The following is a 6,000-nucleotide window of genomic DNA, read 5'->3' as shown; positions in this document are numbered from 1 at the left end:
AAACTTCCACCTGTTATACATTTTTCAAAGTGTCACCTATCCATAGAAAACAATATTGTACAACTAGGCCCTGTAGTGTGGAGTTATAACTGATTTAGTTTGGGCATGTAATATCAGACGAAATTTCCAAAAATGACCCTGGGGTTCTAGTGACCAGGCTAGCGAATTAGCTGGCTACAAGGCTACTGTTATTCAATGCTAAGTTTGTTTCAGTATGGTTGGTTGATATTTTTTTTATCGTATAGTGTGATGCCGTCGTATTAAGTATCACGGTGAAAGAACAGTTTGTCTCCGTCAATGCTGTTACATAATGTACTGTAGACTGTAGTTTGCTGGCTACTAGATGTTGTGACTAGGTATTTGTGTCCCAAGCTAGTAAATAAACGGTCAGCAGTTTGCTTAAATATGAACCGTGTTATTTATATTTTCCACCAGCTGGGATGTAAAAGCCATGCTGATCTTAGTTTTAAACATTGCTTTCTGTTTTATTTCAGGTCGTTCTTAATGGACAACTTTGTGGTAGACACGCTAACCGAGTGGCAACTCCCAGAGCTTATTGACAATTTTAATGGTGAGTACTTTTACTACTTTGACCATGCCATCCAAAACGTGTCCATGCTTAAGTATTTTTTGTTTAGTATAGTGTTTATCTGTATTGACTTATTCTTAAAAAGGATATGCCACACATCACCTTTGAATCATTTGCAGTCCGAGTTAAACCAAATATGCACAGCATCCATAAAGAAATTGGGCGTCTTCTTACTTATCAATGATGCCAATTAATGCTCTGTTTCATTTAGTGTAGTACAGTGGTTCTCAAACCTTTTAATTTCAATGACCTCCATAACTCTTGAGTGTGTACACATGGAACCAAATGGTCCCATGTGTAAACCTGTAAGGGGCCATTTAAGGCAGTGGTTCCCAACCTTTTTATCCTGTGAACAAAAAAAATAGATCTACAAGCTCACAACACATCGCTTTGCACCATGTTGTGAGCTGGTAAATTGGCTATTTTCACTACTACTTGAACATTTGTTCTACTATATGGAATTTCTTAATTTCTTCTGTTAATGTAAAAAAATGTAGAAACAAAAAACAAAGGGACCCATGAAAATGTATGTTTGTGAATCAGTGATTTAACCCGTTTAGTATGGGAACCTCTTTTGCTGATTTAAGCATTGTTATACTTTCATGCTACGAGCTTGCAACATATTTAAATGATAATTCTGGGGCTCCTTGATATGAAATAGTTTGAGAACCACTGAGAACCACTTTTTCTTTTCTTTTTAGAAAACTGTCATGATTTAGAAGACATTTTGTAGAATCTGTTCTCAGTACTAAATGGGTTAAGGAATAGTGGCGGATATCGCCAGGTACCTGGCGATGCGATTACACATCGTTTCCGAGGGTCACGATTCGATTAATCCCGATTAATCCTGATTAATTGGGCTATGTTACGATTCGATTAATCCCGATTAATCATGATTAATCACTCACTGTTAATCACTCAGTCACTGTGTGACTAATAAACAAAGTGCTTTATAATGATTATGAATATATATTCTTTCACAGTGCATGTTTTTAACTCGAATCTTTGCTTCTGGGGGGGTCCATAGAAGAAAATATTTTCAGATGGGTGACCGTGGCCAAATACAGAACAGCAATAAGCAGCTTTCTTTAAAAAAAAAAGAATGAGTTTGTACAAGCATACAATAAATATATATTAATAATGACATAAGATGTCATGTCATAGAAATACATGGGCAGGATTTCGGTTGAGGTCAGCAGCACTCTGTCAAATTGCCTTTATTCTTTGTTAGGACAAAAAAGTGCTTTTCTTTGTTTCCTTATTCAGGGATTTAATTTTCAGTTACTGAAGTGTCATTAAGGAAGCTTTGGGTCAGTTCTTGAGACTATATGTTGCACTTTTCTGTTTGTTTGCACACATTAAGGAGCATTTGGTTTAAAGTATTTTACAAGTGTATGGCAACATTTTGGATTCTATGATGTTGAGGGGACACGGGAACTCGATACAACTCACAACGTGTACAAGACCATATTGCCCACTGACATCCAGAGATGCAGTCAAGACAACCATCCCGATCCCGAACACACGGACAGCTGCCCATGCACTCAGAAAAGGCGACTAGAATTACGAAGTCCATCGGCACTTTTATTGCAAAGGATTTACGTTCACATTCGGTCGTGGGGAGCGACGGATTCCGGGCCATGTTAGCACTTTGGAGCCACACTACATCGTCCCATCTCGGCCACATTTCACAGGCGGTCGATGGTGTGAGTTTTATCGAGTTCTCGTGTCCCCTCAACCTCATACGATCCAAAATGTTCCCTTTGTCATCTTTTTTCTCTTCCCCTCCGCGTTGGTAACTTGTTGTTTTGGTTGTTGAAAGCTAAAGCGTGTGCGAGCGCTGTGTGCGTCACTCTAAACAGTCCGGTACGACGACGCAGCGCAGTCGCAGATTAGTTCCGCCCTTTTGCTCCGGTAAAAAAAATACATTATATAATCGATGTTTGACATTTGTGCATCGATGAATTATCGCCCATGATGGCATCGCGATTAATTGACTAATCGATTTTTTCCCCCACCACTATTAAGGAACCCCCTCAAGGAACTATGAGGGTCCCTGGACCCCACTATGAGACCCACTTGTTTAGCATAGTGTTGTTTAGAGACCGACCGATATGGATTTGTGTGGCCGATCCGATAACCGATACGATAGAGGGGGACAATCACCGATAACCGATATGCCACCGATATAGTGTGCCGATATGATAATGATTATGCAATGGTACAGTCACAGTGACAGTAGTAAGGAGTCTAAGGACAGCTGCTTTCTTAAACCAATGTCTTTATTCAAGACTTTTTTTCAACTTATTCAGTCAAGTGAGTGAGTGAGTAGAGTAGTGACAGACAAACAAAATAACAAATATCAGTCCAGCACCATTGGCATCACTTTGCCACAATCAAAAATAAACACTGTAGCAGCTAGTACTGTGTACCATTGGCAAATGGCAATGGCATCACTTTTCCACATAAAGCCATGAACAAAATTAATAAATAGTAGCAGCTAGCTAGTACTGTAACAGTGTCAGACTCAGTATAATTTTTTGCTGACATTTCAATAAAATTAAAGTAAAATAAATAAAATGGCTGCACCAGTACTGTGCACTCAAATGGCACTGTATTAACTTAAGTCAATTTCTGACTTTCTTTTTAAATAAAGAATAAAACAAATAAATAAAATAAAGTGCTGTCAGTCAGTGTCTACTCTACTATCAGATGACTAATACTTCCAGTCAATTAGGGGCAGGTTGTAAAACAGGAAGCATAGCTTCTCTGCATTTGCACCAAGCAGTCTGCTCCTCTTGTCCTCATAGATGTTCCCTATTGTGCTAAAAACCCTCTCGCTGGGGACAGAGGTGGGCGGAGGAGTCAGGAACTTCCGGGCCAATGGAGACAGCTGCGGATAACGATTACTGTTGCACTTCCACCATTGAAGAGGGTCACCTGAAGTGAAGATAAAAATAAATATAAGATAAGATTACTTTTTCTGCATACGGGTATATAAAACAAGAATGATGTTCATTCTGTGGGGGGTCAGGGCAGGGGCTCTAGTCTGTATTAACAAACCTGTTTTCCGATCCAGAATTGGCTCTTTCCAAAACCGCTCCAGTTCCTCAAGCAGACCTTCTCCTGGCTCCTCTGGCTCCTCTGCATGTTGGCTCAGCAGCATGTCGTCATACAGGCCGTCTAACAGACGCTGACTCCGAGACGGGCCCTCCCTGATGGTGGATGCTGTGTTGGTAGTCGTGGGTGCAGTGCTGCTGCTTGTGTCTGCGGAGGAGCTTACAACTGTGCTGGTGGATGCAGTGCTGCTGCTTGCTTCGGTGGAGTGGCTTGCTGCAGTGCTTGGTCTGGTTGCCTCTTCCTGGAGCCACATTTTGGCCCTATTTGTTGTTGTGTTTGACAGAGGGCGTTGCTTGTAGCGAGGATCCAATATGCAGGCCAAAAGCACCTCTCTTATTTTCTCCATGTTTGCAAATCTCCTGTTCAAGCTGTCCAGCATTTCCTTTCTGAAGGTTTGTATTCCCCTTGTGTCTTCTCCAAGTGTCTCCAGGTAGGTACGTAGTACTCGAACTGTGGGTATGATGCATGAGATGGAAGCATCTTCTGCGCTCATCTGCTTTGTGATGTCTTCTATAGGAGTCAAGGTCTTGATGAGTTTGCCCACTATGTTCCACTCATTAGCATCTGGGCATGTAATTTGCCCATGATCCGCAGCATACAGTGTGAGCGCTGGTTTCTGCTCCAGCATTCTACAGAGCATGGTCAAGGCCGAATTCCATCTTGTTGGTGTTGCCTGAAGGATGGCATGAGCAGGGACACCAACCTGGTTCTGGATTACTTCAAGCCTCTGTTTAGCAAGGATGGAGTGGTTGAAGTGTGTGGCACACCTCTTCAGCTTAGCAATGACATCACCTATAACTCTCTGTGATCCAATAGCATCCTGTACTACCAGTTAGAGTGTGTGGGCACAACAGCTGAGATCTGGCTTCTCCATTACTCGCATCGCTTTCACCACGTTGGCACCACTGTCACGTAGAACCATCATCACACGCTTGGGGTCAATATCCCACCCCTGCAGCATCTCCAGAAACAGGTCACTTATGTATTGGGCAGTGTGGGATCCTGTCATCGCTTTCACATTAAGTATGACTTGTACTCTTTCCCACTCGTTGGTAATAAAATGGGCGGTCAAACTCATCAGTGCCTCGGTGGCCCCTGACCAGCAGTCTGTTGTGAATGCTATGTGTTCTCCAGCCTTTTCAACAGAGACACGCTCTTTGATTTTTCCCACCACTTGACCATGCACTTCATGCAGCTTCTCTGTGCGGTAAAACTTCTCAGTTTTGATGTTGTACCTCGGCTCTATAGCAGCTACAAACCTTTTAAAGCCAACACCTTCCACCATGTTGTATGGCTGTATGTCTGTGGCGATCATCTCCATCAACAATTTGTCCAGATGCTTTACTCTTGAATCTCCATGGTTCCATTTTGTTATTTTGTCAATCATAAATGGTAGACTCTGCTGCGATGTTGTATTGGGACTGGGCCGCTTTTGTTGTACAGCTGGTTCAGCCAGTCGCTTGGCCTCAATGTGGAGATCATTGTGGACTTTCTCCAGGTGATACCAGAGGTTGCTGGTATTTCTCTGCTTAGCTTTCCCAGACTTGGAACCTCGGTTAACTTGTTCTTGGCAAGTGTTGCAGGTCGCTGTGTCTTCGTTTCCCCCATCTTTGGTGAAATATTTCCACACCACACTTACGACTCTCCTTTTTTCAGCCATCTGTGTGATAAAGAAAAAAATATATTTAAGCTAGGCATTTTTAACATTTAATGTGTAAATAAAGAACAGTTCAAACATTTTACTGTGATCATATATTTTGCATGCAAGAAATCTGAAAGGTAACGAAGTGGAGTAGAAACTACTTTGTAGAATGTGCTGAATAAATATAGGCATTAATTAATTCCTGTCCATTGATCAGTGTGGGACCTATCCACAACAATGTTGTGACGACAACACACACACACACACACACACACACACAAATATTTAGGCTACAAAGCTGTGCTATATTTCCCTTTATTCTCTACTCCAGGGACTCTTATTTCAATATTATATAATCATGGAATATTATCAATGATAACAATAACGTTGACGTTATTGGTCGCTGTCTAATGTGGAGGAGGAGGTGGTGTTTTTTTTTCAGCTAAAAAGCTGCGCTATATTTCCCTTTATTCTCTACTCCAGGGACTCTTATTTAAATATTAGATAATCATGGAATATGATAACAATAACGTTGACGTTATTGGTCGCTGTCTAATGTGGAGGAGGAGGAGGAGGTGGTGTTTTTTTTAGGCATATATTACAGACCAAGCCAAGCCAACATGACGACACTGAAATAAAACTAAGTTGT

This window comes from Protomyctophum parallelum (assembly GCF_964188405.1).
Source record: "Protomyctophum parallelum genome assembly, chromosome: 6".
NCBI classification, from domain to species: Eukaryota; Metazoa; Chordata; class Actinopteri; order Myctophiformes; family Myctophidae; genus Protomyctophum; species Protomyctophum parallelum.
The sequence above is the reverse complement of the archived record's forward strand: the minus strand, read 5'-3'. Positions refer to the sequence as shown.